Source organism: Bombus bifarius, unplaced genomic scaffold (genome assembly GCF_011952205.1).
Source record: "Bombus bifarius isolate JDL3187 unplaced genomic scaffold, Bbif_JDL3187 scf7180000007977, whole genome shotgun sequence".
NCBI lineage: Eukaryota > Metazoa > Arthropoda > Insecta > Hymenoptera > Apidae > Bombus > Bombus bifarius.
In genome coordinates, this window is record NW_022884362.1 from 3,224,158 (window position 1) to 3,240,424 (window position 16,267).

Consider the following 16,267-nt stretch of genomic DNA (forward strand, 5'->3'; position numbering starts at 1 on the left):
TAGCTTGATGTATCTATATATTTCACTTTTCATCGTCTCTGTAATATCATGCGTGTAAAATTAATATTCGTTAAAATTCAGCCGCTAAAATAAATTCAAATATAAATTGTAATAAAGATATATATGGGATTTCGTTTTTATTTTATCCGACTATTGATTTATGATTACTGAAAATTTTTACGAAGAAATTGAATAAAATAACTATAATAATAGCCAATTTTATGTCCGTAACAACCCACGTGTTTTTTTTTCATTTCTACTTTTAACTCATATATATAATACGTCACCTTTAAATAATAGTAAGATCATAACGTTTTATTGTTTAAAGAATTATTAAAATATAACACTTTTATATATAAACTAACTCATTAATAACCTCTTATTTAACAATTTGTCTTGTAAATAGATAACTTTAAAAATTTGATAATGTAATTTTTTTACCTCTTAGTGAACTTTTAAATCAATTATTTGAAGATTCACATTTCGATATCATGCAATTTGTTCAAAATTACTAAACTGAAAAAATGTCTAACTTTGTGATTGAAGAATTTAATTGCGTAGTTTAATTATAAGCAAAAATTACGATTGTCTACGATCCAAGTTAAACTCTGCGAAAATTAAAGAATATAAACATTTATTTTAAATAAAACAAATAAATAACAAAATAACAAAAATTTCGTCTTTGATGGACACACAAATGCAAAAATTTTGTTAAACAAACAACTAGTTGACAGGGCAAAGGTAAAAACAGCCGACAAAGGGTTCAAAGGAAAATCAGTCGATCTTGCCTAAAGGGATGAAGGGGAGCGATATGTGACTTTAAAGTAAAAAGGGGACCGATGCAAATTCACGAATATTCTGCTAGGTGATTCTAGTATCCGTCGACAGCCCGGTAATTTCACGCGGTTGCATCCGACGAGAGATCGATCGACCGATGCGACATCATACGCCGCTACACAATGGGAAACAAATTACGAAATTACCATACTAAGCGACTTTCTACAGCGACACAATAGAACCAAACCATGCAGCAGATTGATCGCGATCCGCGAACGGAAGATCGCGGTCCGCACATGTTATTTGCATCTATTCAAAAGGTTATGATGACTACCGAACGAATAATCGAAGATATTGTATATCACTCTTTTTCCTTGAGCAAATTGACAAACGCATGTGTATGCTGTTTGCAGTTCATGATAATTTGTTACACTGAGTTGAAGATTGACAATACGGTAACACTTCACCGCAGTTCTAACATACTGTGACTTCTACATTCTGCAATTGCAATAAAGATAAAATTATTAAATATGTACAGAATCATATAGCTCACAGCCACTAATAATAATTGGCTCTCTTCCATCTCAATTCGTGTTTTATTATTTTATATATGTACTTTTATTTTTCTAACTATTCTATTAAAATGTTTCTTAATGGCAAGAATAACTATGTAATATATAATATAATAAAATATAATATAATAATGACTTAATTGTTTTAAAAATTCCAGAAATGTGGAAAAAAATTTAATTCGTATATAAAAATGTATGAATTAAGTACACCTCTTTAACGCGAAATAACATATTTTTTAAAATAACGTATTTTCGATTACTTCCTTTGACGTACAAAAAGAACTAACTTAATCCACAGTATATGTGTATATACATTTTATTGAGAAATTTTAATACTACTTCAGAAGAACAGACCCTTCAATTTGTTAAACTTCTTATATCGTCTAAAATTGTTAAATAACCGTGAAATATCCTGCGAGACACACAGGCAAACAATTAACGCAGGAAACAGTTACCGTTCATTCGGTATCCAAAGGGAATTCGCAGAAAGTAAGAGTACTTGATGAGACTTTCATGCAGCACTCGTTTAGCTCTTTGTCCGATATCGTTTTACTATTCATTCTATTCTTTTCACGTTTGATACAAAAATTGCTTTGTTAACGATACATTAACTAACTGGTATTGTATGCGATTTACTGTTGGCAATAGTACCGGACACAGTAATAGTAGCGCACGCGACAGTAGTAGTATACACGCGCTTTCTACTTAACAGGCACTCCAAGCGAAGGCGATGATTTTATAAGCACCGCTTCAATTAACAACGGAAGAATGAAATCAAAATAACCGTTTCAGAGTTTCCTCGTGTATCGCGAACCCGTTATTTCCGACCTCGTCTCCCCTTTTCTTTCTCGTACCTATACAAACAGAGTATGACCTGTTTTCATTGACATACGCACAGTCATAACTCCACTTCGTCGTTAATGAAAGAGCAACAGAATAGTTTCATGGATTCTTGCTTCGTCAGCGAGTAACAGCAGCACAGCGCCCGAGAACTTGCATGCAATTTAGATTTTACACGGCTGAGTTGAACACGGGGTTAAGATCAACACGTCGTGGAACACCCGCGAAAGTTTGCGTTTATGCAAGCGTCGACTAGATGCTGTACTTCAGAATTGCTCGCCGATAAGCAGAAATTATTACGCTCGAGTTGCGTAATCACCGTCATATTGCAATCTTCGCTCCGCGGTCAACTAGTGCGGTATTTCAACGCAATTTAAATACCGTTCCAAAACTGACTGAATCGATTATTCTGTGGAAAAATATTTATATATTTATTCATTTTATCGTGACAAAAATATTGCTGCAACTGAGATTGTACTTCTGTGTGTAATCGCTTTCAATAATCTAATTTATGTATTGAAATTGAGTAACATAAATTGCGTTTCGACAGAATGTCTAATAGCAATAGACGTAATACGAAATAATGAGTCATATTGCGTTTCGTTTCAACAGATTATGCAAAACAAGCTACGCAGACTCGCGAAAGTATTCGAACGCTTGTAGGCAATCTATTCTGAATACAGTTTATAGTCAGAATTATCTATTATCAAGAGCACACATATCATTCATCTCTCTCTTTCTTCTAATAGCAGTAATTTTAATAGATTTTAATAAAAATAAATTAGTGTGACGCAAATTTGAATACTAATGTGTGTGGTCCTGATAGTTGTTTTATAGGTTCATGGAGACGTGATAACAACGATGAATCGAGGACAACGAGGGGTATAAACGAAACTCATTTTTATACGTAAAAATTGATTCAATTAAAAAACGGAAACGTGTAAAACTGTAGCGGTTTACGCGGATCGATTCAGCTACAAATAGTCGTTTATTGAAATTTGTATAACACGGTTATTACGTAAAAATTTCGTTTATACGAATTGCAAACACGTTGAAACGATTTCGTACATACAGTTTTCAAAATTGCATTCGTATTTTTTGTTGCCGTGACAAACGTGTGATTAACAAGATTAAGAACGTCGATTAAAATGCTCTTTCTGTCGTGTTATAATTTCTATTATTTCAAAACTAATGACAGAATACATCCCAAGGTAACATTTAAAACGACTGCTGCGCTGCTATAACTTTTTCATTAGATCACAGAATCCTATTGTAAATTACTCTACGTATCTTATTTAAAAATTATATCTAATTTACTTCTTTCGTATTTGAGTGCATTCGGTATGGTCTGTATCACTGTATTATTATTACCCGTATATGAAAAGAAAACTCTGCTTCAAAACAACAATATAATCTCGTTATACATATTACATAATCATAGAAAAGAATTGTTGATATCGTTCGTTAAAAATTAATACTTAGCTTAGCCCCTCTCCTCAAATGAATCCTAACGTGAGAATAATTGCAATGCGTTTCATGTAAATCATTTTCTAACATCGAACGAAGCTACAATATTCCCACGGCAAGATTAACAAACGACTGGAGAATTCGCGCATTCTAAGCTAATACGTATTCGAAGGAAACAAGCGTAACTCGTAGAATGTGTCTCAGTTCGATTTTGCGAGTTTGCTACAATTACGGAGTTGCCGAATGCAGTTATTAGGACGACATTACTGGTTATTAGCACTAGTCTTGTAATCACGGCACCCAATGACAAGGTGCTCGGATTAGTGGCATCGAGTTGAATCGGCGGTTGCGGATTTAATTAAAGGATGTCGAGACGCGTCGCCTTCGTGCGCGCATCCGTCGGCCGATTTGCATGAACATACCGAATTCGACCAAGTATCTAGAAAGTGTTACTTAAGTAATACGTTATAGAAACGTTAGTTGCTCCTTTTAATTTTGCGCGCGGCATCTGAAGTTCGGATTAGTCAAATTACTTCAAAGTTGGATTCAAACTGCTTGATTTAAGCCTCGTCTGGATTAGTCAAATTATTTGAATTCGAGCTATTCGGATTCAAATAACCTGATTTCAAGTAGGAAATAAAAAAAGCATGTAGCTGTATAAGTAGGTGAAAGAATACTTATAACTAGACTGCAGATTTATTTGCATTTATAGGGAGTTTGAAACAGAAATTTTAAACGAGAGTTTGCACAGAATGTACGGAATATGAAAAAATATCCAAAGTCTAATACTTTCGATAATACTTGATAGGTAAAATAAGCTTCTGTCGAGGTTCTAGTTTTTTAATTATATTCTTAAAAATTTCTATGGAAATTTTTTAATTATTATTTAAAATATTATATTTAAACGCAGTTTAGCTCGTCATTTTGTCGGTCTTAAAACAAAAAATTTTGAATTCTTTAGTGGAACAACTGTTTTGTGTTCCTTTCGTCAAATTCTCTACAATTTCCTTTTAATTGTATTAATTTTGTTTATAGAAATGAGTCTATACATTAGAATAATAATAGTCTTCCATGGATTGGGCCAATACAATTGTTACTATTCGACCTCTGAAGAAGCCTGGCGAAACGTCAAGTTATAATACTTATCGGAAATGGCTTACATTCAAAAGCCTGGAGTAGTAACAAGCTTATGAAAGGATTGAAAATATTGCAGTATAATCAGAAACATAAGTTTCTAAATCCTGCCGTACGATTTATGTGAGTTTAAAGCTGATACATAGAAGTTCAATATAGTATGATGGATGTTTAAAGCAAAACATTAGTCAAATTTAAATATTTTCATATTTAAGTATTATTGTCCTGAGCCCCATAATTATTACTGCTTTTTATATAATTTATACTATTATACACATGTACCTATAATGTGTCCTTAATTTCTCCAATAAATTGCAGGAGCGTAAACTACAAGTGAAAACAAGAAAAACTGTTGTGTGGACAATGTTTATAAAGTATAACATACATATAAAATTTTGCTATGAATTCTTTATTATAAAGTCATAAGCGAATGTTACTTCGCAAATAACAAATGATCTCTTGAGTATTGGACCAGTTACAAATGTTACACAAGTAAATGTGTCGGAATCCATAATTCTCATTTCGTTGCTAATTAAATGTATATGAAACGCAATTCCCTCGAGAAAAATCACAATGTATTACCAATAAAAATAGACACTTTTTTTTCTGACATTGAAATACGTAAATAGTTATAAAATAAAATATTTCACAGCAATATGTAATAAACTTATTGTTTGCAAACTTAAATGTCATTTTCAACAAGTAGATAAGATAATTTGGACCTTTGATTTTATACAAACGACTTTTACGAAAAGATAAATCTATGTGCAGTGAAATTTTTAACATCAGCATTTTACAAACATTAATAGGAGTAAGTAAAAACAACAAAAATATACTTTAGAATTTCATAAATTTAAAAGAGAATATTTGGGTTTGACGATATAACCTTCGCTGCATTTGGTTCGCTACTTTATTGCGAAAAGTAAACCTATATTGACTAGAACTTTTCAGGATATCGCAAGTTGCACCATTTTTTATATAAACGCGAGTACTATTTTATATCAGAGGTACAAATAAATATAATCCAAAAATATTTGTATTAATATTTGTACTTGTTTCCTCTTAGATCTGTTTCCTTCTTTAGATCTTTCTCTCTTAGAATCTCTTAGGATTTTTAGATCCTCCATCCTTCATGTTACATTTTTGTTTTACGTTCCTTTTTACGTTTCGGTATGAAATACGTCACGTATATGCACGTACTTCGTACTTTTTATTGTCACGTTTACATGAACCAACCATAAAACTGCTCGCTTATTTTATGCTAAAAATAACTCTCCGATAAACAAATAACTTATCAATCGACTCTATCAAGCAACGTTTATTACGTTTCGATTGGGAATTTTTGCCGACGAGGCGAATCCACCCCTTTTCCGATAATTAATACAAACGCCATAGCATAATAACAGAGATAAATACTTTGGGATAGCAATGCTGGCCGATACACCGGCACGGCGAGGGAACAATGCAAATCCATTTCGCGTGTACGCGTATAATGTCAAGATAATTGCGTTATTTTGATAATACGGAAGTCTATCCCGGCCGAGTGATCCAGGCATCGAGTGTAAACGAGTTCGGTGTGATGTTACCAGGATGAACAGAAAACGATAAAGCTCTGCATGGAGAACGTGTCGCGCTGACGAAATCGCTGCAAATTAATTTCTAGTCCCAACGACGCGTCGATACGCAGGGTCAGCAGCGTTCCACGTACGCTATCATTAATGCAACGTAATACCGAGTCGCCGCTAATATCGGGAGAGCGTATAATTTCAAACGAGAAGCGACCGTGCAGCTGTTGTAATTATTAAAGTGAAACAGAACGATTTGTGCAACTCGCGTACGTTCTTAAAGGAACATCTCTGAGAAAATATCTCACTCAGTGAGACATTATGATTGTTTGCCAATATGTAAATAGCAAACGATTGAACATAATTCAGTGCCGTGTTAGAAGAACCTCCAAACCATCAAAGATAGATTTCGAAGGATAGAATGAAAAATGAAAAAAAACAATGTTTGATCACTAGAGTCCATTCTCTTTACCAACGTTACGTATTCGGTAAATAATTTTTTCAGCAAGCTTGCAAATAGCTTTTCGCTTTTCCTGAAGGATTTGTTTGAATCGTGCCATTTTTTAAATAAATATATTTGTGCATATACATACGTACTCCAATTTTGTACAGTCCGAATATTATTGGTACGAATCCGACACTTTCGTAACTTCGCTTTCTCCAGAAATTATTAAAGAATCATTCCAATGGAAAAATATTTACTCGTGTAAATCTTGTGTAAAAGGTAGGTTTGTACGTGATACAACGCGCAATTATTTTCAGCAAAGAGTAAAGCGGAAATTGACAGAACTGCAGAGACAATCTCGATTAGCCGGCAGACCGTGGCGTGTCTATGAAAAATCGGCGTGACCATCGAATGGCGCGGCGCGTTGAGTGAGTACATACTTCCGCTTTTTGCCCCGATAACAGTCGAACAACGACAGACCGAGTGATTTGCGGCAGGTGATGCTATGGGACGCCGAACGCAGGATAGGAACAGGCTACGTACCTATTGCGTTAATTGTGATCGTTAATTCGAGTCACGTAGCGAGGGTCGCAGGAGTTTATACCCCACCGCAACGTCGGCGATGGAAAGCATCGATCGGCACGAACGAATTCTGCTAAACGTCCCGGTCATCCATGGGCTTATCTTCTCTTCCCAAGGGCTGAGGTTCAATTGGGAATCGACGTTCACAGGATTCTTATTACGGATATATCTTTCCCATGGTCAGTTCTTCGTTTTGCACGACATCGTTCTTCAGGGAATCATTTAATTAATAATCTTTCGGTATCTTTCTACGCCAGATTATGCGAGACATTTGCGAATACGATTGAATCGATGATTCACAGAGTTAGGGCAATCTTACAAAACTTTTCAATTTAATTAGCTAAGTATATATGTAGACTATCAGATATTAAAGCAAAGAATTTTATACATATATATTTTTTAATAATATATATATATGCTCTTTTTTGCTTTAATATCTGATAACTGATACTTTATAAGGCAATTTTATTTTATTATTTTATGGAGAAATATAATTGGAGAAAATGTAATATATTCTCTGTTATATCACTGACGGATGCTTGACTAAAGAAAATAAGAATCGAGTCAGAAATATTTTATCTAAAATGTAATTATATAGTTAGTTTATAATCTTATTTCATCAGTAGATCCCGCTGCGATTTTCCAACGTTTTTCATATTTTCACTATATTTTCGACAAAATAAACTCATAATATACTTATAATTAAATATGTATGAAAAGAAAATCATGAAAAGTTTATATCTGTGTATAACTAACATATACTTTTTGTATTATATACAAAAACACTCAATCTAATTGAATCAAAAAATAACAGGAAACCACGCGGCCGTCTATCTTTATCTGATGATTTTTCTACGCCCTGTGCCTAAGAAAAATGTTCATTTAATTAGGAACCTTATGGGGGAGGGGGAAGCAAAAGGGGTGCAGTATTCACAGCGATCAATCACACGATTGGCCGATTTGAACGTTCTGCGGAATCGTGTGGAAGGAGAAAGGGAGTGAAAGTAGCTGATGGAGTGGTGTTTTTCATTAATTGGCTGGCTCTCGGTTGTTTGCCGACCGAAAGACAAAGTTAAACAAGGGCGCAACCTTGCGAAGAAATTGAGAGACTTCTATAATCAAACTCGTTATCGGATCAGACCTGGTGTGTAAGTGCATTCCTTCAACACGGACGATGGCGCTACTCCTTCTTCGTGAAATTAGTTCCGCGTCCATTTAGTAATCACCTGCCGTTCCCCTTGATTAGCCAAAACTTGTGCCCTTCCATTCTGTGAAGCCTTTACTCGCTTTGCTTTGCCAGCCGGCGTCCCTGAACCACCCCCTCCCCTCAACTTCTGTACTTTAATGGACAATTTACTTGCGCGCCTTGACGCCACGCAGTTTAGGAAAGACCCATTACGAATGGGAAACCGCTCCTTCAGCTGACGCTCCTCCTAATCGAGGCGTGGGTGCCCTTTTTCTAATTCCTCACACGGAAACTGTTTCAGATTCTATTTCAAAAGTCGTGCGTTACCTTTGAGTGGAATTAATTAAACGTGAAATGCGATACTGCTCCTCAAGCTTTATCGGTATTCTTTTTTTATATTCAGTGTTGATATTACTGTTATTTTACTTCTTATTTTGTTTTGATTTTATTTGTATTTTATTTTAGTTTTCGATATTTATTATAGTTATTGGCCTTCGGTATAAGTTATATCGGTATAAGAAATATTTATCATGGTTTCTATATTTCTATGTATGGTTTTTGATATTCTAAGCGGTATGATATGTTTTAAGCATTGATTTCTATTGCAATAATTACACTTAGTAGTTATGATTAGTAATATGTTATATTTAATATATAAATTTTAGAAGTTGTTGATACGTAGAATTGTCGCTTCTTCAGAAAATTGTACCAGCTCAGTTAATTATGCAATACATAACTTTTTCTGCATTGTACCCATAATTTTTTCTTTTTCTTCCTTTAGAATTAAAATGATTTCATGGTTAACAGTTTTGTTTGAAATATTGAAATATTGTAATCCAAATTTGACAAGCGAATTAACCTGCTTCGAAAGATGATTTCGCAAAAGTCTGACTCATTGCAGTCATTCAAAATAAAGGATAGAACTATTTGTTCATCGTAAAACTTTTTCTTTCGGCATTTTAATTGTTTCACATTTTCTTTTTTTTGGCTCGACCATTTTCTTAAAAGTAAACATAGTAAATTTGTTCTAGCGCCAACTTAGTTCCATCGTTCCTCTACTGTAAAAAAAATTGGCGTCTGTGGAAGTAAGAGTAATAAAAGACAAATTTAAGCTCTTTCCTTGACGATCTCATTAATGGATAGAATAACTACAATTACAAACGTAAACATTCTCCCTTCACGAAGATCTATTTTTCCTAATATCATTCTTTCCGAGATAAAAGTTCTTTTTAATCCGTTTATTTTTTTTTTCTTTCTTTTAACATCTCGTTTAATTGTGTGGTGCCAACTGCCAAGGCAAAGATTCTTATTCTGCCATTTATTTCGTGGAAACCTCTAATCGCCTTTCACGTATCAAGGACGAACTGCATCAAAGATCTTTTAAGCTTCTCCTAATTGGATATTCCAACTGTTTGAATACCACCGAAGGATCTTATTTTCTTCCGTTTCTTCTTCTATCTGTCCAAAGATCGAGGTCGCTTAAGAATGTCAATTTCTTTCGCTGCAACTTATCTACGTGTTAATTTAAGCCGATAATCATGCTTCCGCTCTCGTTATTGGATTTTCGTGAAAGCTACCCGTTCAAAAAATCGTATTCGTTCGCGTCCAGCTAATTTCACATCGTCGACGACGTCGACAATCCATTCGACGTCCATTCGAACGATTAACCTTCAATTGCCTCGCGAATACCAACTATTCCTTTTTCCCATTTTTCCCCGTTTATTCCTTTTTCTTTTTGTTGTAATTACCTTCAACTCGAGTGATATTTCATGCAAAATCCGAGCGCAACCAGTTCGCGAAAGGAATTTCTCGACAATGCTTCACTGCGCGCTATTGATAAAATCAAGAGAGGCCGGCTCAGCTCTCTCCCTCCGGACAAACGGAAGGAAGGGACACGTGTTTCGTCGGACAGTTTACATGGACCCTTGGCTTTTGATCAAACTCGACGGCGCGAGCCCTTAAAAGCGTCCTTTCTTAACAAGTGGCACGGATCTTTAATCCCATCGTTTTTCTAAAAGCGTCAAATAAAGAACCATGCTCTCGGCTATATGCTCTTTGTCTCAACAACGCCGTTTTCTCCCTGTTATGTGTCTAGTTGCGCCCCTTTCTCTCGCCCGTACAATCACACTAGAGCTCCGTTTCTTGACACCAGTCGCTTTCTCCTTCTTCTTTCTTTTTTTTTTCATTTTCTTTTCGTTTGCTCTTGCATTGCCTCGTTCCGCTTTCTTCTCGTTCGTGTCTCTTCTCATCAAAGTCCCCGGTCGGTTGGCGTGAGCGTGCGCACGTTGAAAGGTAGCTGAAGCTCGCGAACGACGATGCGACGTCCTTTTTTTTATCGTAAATGACTTTAAGTGGCCTTAAATAGCCCATTACGTCTAAAAACGGGTTATGAATGAACGTCTTGTTACGGGGCCACGTGTAACCATCCCTTCTGCTCTTCATAAAGGCTTTTCACGAAACCATCCTAATTACAGGGCCCCGAGCAAACGTTTTCCTCTTCCCTGCGCTTGACGTTTCACCAATAACACTCGAAGCCTCGAGTTAGGAGCGAAGAGCGTTCGGCATTTTCGCGCGAATCCGATGTTGAAATATTCGCTGCGGCGACGTCAGCCATCCACGTATTTGATGCTTCGTTTCACCCTGGGATTACGATAATTAAAGCTAAACTGCATTATTTTGCACCAGTGAATTACTGGACGACAAAATTGTTAGTTCGTTATGCCACGGATTACGCCATTTCATTTGAATATATAAGTTCTTGTCATATGGTTTAATAATGTTACACTGTTAATTAAGTAAGTACGAGTTAGGAAGCATTACGTGCTATATTAGGCGATCTCGTGAACGTAGAAAATTGGTTTTCAGGCATCTATTAGAAATTGTTTACAACGTTGGTAATACGCATTTCTTCCGAGACATTATATTATTATGTGCATATATAAATTATTATATATCTGTTTATTGTTCTACAATATAATCTGTTAATTATATATAATTCTATTTTTCAAAACGATCGTTTCTTCGTATTACTTATCTCTTAAAGGTTTCTTGTTCATCACTTCTGGTTTTTCCGTTTCCTTTTCTTTCTGTGCCTCTTCCGTAAGCCAATCTTGTTGTAACAAATATAATAATGTAATAGATGAAAATATATTACGGATGAATATTTGAAAGAACGTGCTATAAGAATAATAAATCATAGTTTCACAATAAAATATTGATCAATTAGATTTTTCTTTATGTTGGATGTCTGGCGCAGCATATTTGATAAATTTCTCTCTTAGAAATGAGGAACATTTTGTCATGTCCTATTTTATGATAACATGACTGAAAAATTCTACTTCATCCCAACTTTTTCAGAAAGAAAGTGGAATTTAGAGAAAAGATATCAGTAAGATTAAAACGTAATGTCGTGTACAGAAAACGCTTCATTTTTCTTCACAGCTGTCTCAGTTCAACTGACATACTTTCTGAACATTCTATTTGTCTGAATTCGCTGTTAAAGTTACTATACGCAATGTTACAACAGTTTAAAATTGCTTTACTGTTCTAAGAAAATATATTTCTCTAATCGTCATTAAATTCATAAAATTACCGATATATAATTAATAATACGTTGTATAATAAATACCGATATATATATAATACGCATTATAAAAATTCTATAATATCGAGAAAAAATATATTTACTTTATACTACCAGCAGAATTCGTATTTAAAAATCATAATAAAAGTAGACTTTTTATCCCTTGTACCATCTGCTTTTACACAAACTATTTCTACATTTTCATTTCAATAAATGATCGCCACAATGAAATAATAAAATATTAGATTAAATACAACTCTACAAATAATTGGTGTACGAACGCATCATTATTTTATTTTTTAAGACGAATGTAAAAGATATCAGTTTCCAAATGTTTCCACTTTAAAACTGTTTCTCATTTATCTCTCGAGCTCAAACTTCGATGGAAGATATTTTCAAAGTTTTTCTTATCTTTTTGTAAGTACACCAAGATCTCGAAGCGCAAAATTCACATCACCCTTCAAGCTGATCGACTTATTAAGCGCAAAAGATTACCTAACTCATCCATACGCCACCATCTGAGTGTACTTCCGCCACGAGAAAAATCGTGTACTTCCGTTCGTTTGACAAGACGAATGTTCCGGTGGTATGAGCAAGATCGCAGGGGTTAGAGTTCATGCATTAGGGTAGTATACTTTTGCCGACATATCTTGTCCCCAAACGTTCAGAAGCAGCGAGATATTGAGGGGCGGACGAGCTGCATGGGAAAACGAGATAGTTCGGTATAAATCAATAACACGAATTGGGAACGTTGATTCCGGCCAGAAGTGCCAACCTGTTCATACCTTCGGCACTCTTGATAAAACAGTTAAGCACGTTTGATAAGTATTGTAAAATATGTTCCCAATGACAGGTACACGCGTCTACGATAACAATTGAAAAACGAGTTCCTAAAAATGCAAGATGTATCATTTCATAAAGATTTAATGAAATTGATAAGAAATAATTTTCCTTCCTTTTTTACGAAACCTTCACATCAAAAGTTTTAAATGATTGTATATTGGATAAGAAGTACTTTTTTTAATCTTTTAATCGATTGGAAACATTAAATCGGATTAGCTTCTGTGCTTTAAAATTTAAATTTCTCCTTTATGTATAAATTAACGCGAATGATTTAAACATTTATTTAATATATTTTTTTATTTCTTTAAATTATATTACATTTATTTAAATATTGGTTATAAAACAGATTACACGATGATTTTTGATATAAATATTCGAGTAATTCTCAGTAATTGACAAATATACTTTTGTATCAGTTTTCTCATATTCGTCTCATACATATTCTAGGTTATTCGAGAAATAGTAAATAATAATACATAACAATACTTATGTGAAAATTTGTGCCGAATTGTCACAATAATATTTTCTTGAAAGAAAGAAGTTGTTGATTTAAAAGTTTCTAGAAATTCTAAAAATCAGTTAGAACTAGTATCGTATTTACAATCGTTTCTCCCTTGTTACTTAAGAAAGACTTTAAATGAGTAAACGTTTATTTATTTAAATAAACGTCCTAACAAAGTAAAATAAAATTCTTTGTGTGATGTGAAATTACGTTACTTTTTACAGAAATGCTATGATAAATAGAATATTTAATATTCGAGATTCGAGGGCGAAATAAAACTCGGTAAATGGAAGATTCTCATATAGGGCTTGGATTAAAGCGACGGAGACATGCCCATTATACTTAACATTTAAATTTGAAGGGCTTTAGGGCACGTTTCATCGCTAACCAAGTAGATTTATGGCCTCTTGATATTATTTTCTCATGAACTAAAGCAAACCGAAGTGGGATAAAAGCAAAAAGTTTCCGATATTAAAAGTAAAGATTATGTGTTTTAATAAAAGAATATTAATCGAAAAAATTACCAAAAAGAATATTTGTAGGTATGGTATCTGTAGGAATCTGTATTTCTCAGTCAAAAATTTGAATTATCTTTTATACTTATCTCTTATGAGATACTTATTTATTTTATAGACATAAAAAGAACAAAATTCTTGAAGAACCATTATAATTATCGGTCGAAACATAGTGAGTATTAAAGAACAAGGACTAGAACTTCCAATATAACTTATCCCATTCACGACATTATTTTATGGAATCTTTATTCCAGAAAGTTTCTCAATTGTTAAAAATTTCATTTTTGTCCATTCATTTAGACGATAAGGTACTTTAATAAGATCATAACGAGTGAATACTAATTATACAGTGTAAGTTTATTAATTTTCAACTTCGTAATCCGAAATCTCAGCTTACTGATATTTTTATGTCGTTATAACATAAACATTCTAAAGGCGAAAGCTGCTAAAGTATTTATTCCTTATAAAGTTAAAATACGTCTAGGCATCGCTGTTGTTAATGTGCGACGTGTTCTTTCTTTGCATTTAAAGCATAATTAAAGCGTGTTTAACAGAACACGACACGTAGGAAAGCAGACACCTGTGTACATTTTGCCGTGCACTTTTTAATTAAAGCGAATTTCTTTGGAGCATAATTAAACTTAGGATCTCGTGAACAGCTTTCACGTATTCATATTTACACATTCATATATTATGCATATTTACACATATGTTTATATGCATATATATTATACATTATAAACAATATATATATTGTATATGATGTATAATATGTACATTTTACGTGCAGGTTTAAAGATTAAACATTTCCAGCATTAAAATTATATTATACATCTATATGGCGTTTTAATATTCCCTCAATTAACTGTCTCAAATTTTTCATAAAGCTTTTGTGAAGTTAGCCATAAATTAAAAGGTACAGTGCCTTTACATAGAATGTCGTATAGACTATAAAATAGGAGGACAAGTTTCAATTTTCTGCTACAAGAAGTACTGGCTTTAATGAGCGTTTGCATTGTACAGAATTTGTACAAGAGAATGATACACTACGGAATTGTAATGAAACTTCTTAACAAAGCCGTGATGACAAGGTAAAAATGCTTTATAGAATTTCATTGCAACTTACATTTAATATCATTCTTATCTTTTCATAGCAGTACGTACTAATAAAATAGGTATATCGCTTTTATGTCGTTCTATCAATTTTTTTATTTATACTATAAGTTTAAAATAATACACGAATATTTATTTAAATTCGATGCGAATTCCTACGTATTTTTTCAAGCCGTATGCGCTTTTTTATTTCCAAAAAACGCTTTTCAGAGTCGTTTTCTATTCGCCCAAAGTGAGCAAAACATTACTTATTGTACGCTTAGAACTTCAGTTATGTATATAAAAATTGCAAAGCCATTCTGCGTTGCACTGTTAAACCAGGACGGGTAAACGCAGCAAAAAGGGAAACGCGGGCAAAATTGCTTACATGAAACTTTACGTCAAAGCTGTGAAACAATCTAACACCATCGTATTACTTATGGCGTTTCAAACGAGTAAGCTCGAAAATTGAATGGTTTCCTGGCGAAATAAAATTGAGACGTCCTCTGTAAGAAGCCGAATTATAGAAATTCAATCGTCGTACGTTAATACAGCCTCGGAATGGCAAATCTTGCAATTTTTCTCCCGTGTACGAGCGGCATTTTAGAAAAAGAAAGTCACCCTGTGAATCCAAGCGAGACACTGTCGCCGAATTTTCACGTGCGTCGCGGAAGTCGAGTTATTTTACTTCTTTCCTGTGCTGGGAGGCGTTGCGACGCTACGAAGCAATAAATCAGTTTTTCCACTCCAGACGACGTATGCCGTGGCGCTGACGCTTCCTTCTTCGTTACGTTATCAACCAGGTTCTCAAGGGAGGGACGAAAAAGAAATGCCTAGGAAATTCGCAATGGAGAAAGAGCTGCTACATTATTCGTGCTACCGTTTTTAAGCATTTCTCGTGCCGCTATTGCCTTTCCAGGCGAACTTTTCACTCGATAGGCCAATTACTTGTCTTTAGTGTCACTCTATCTTCATAACTTTTGTTGATCGATTCGTTGCATCTTCGTTGCTTTGCTTTATTTACTAATTATCCTCTTTTTACGAGTACTGTTCGTCTCATCCAACGCTATAGAAAAACCAGTGTTTAGATATAGGGTAAACCATTGCCATTATGCGAGATAGAACGAAGATAAAGTCAGAAGATAAACAGAACTGCGAATGAAT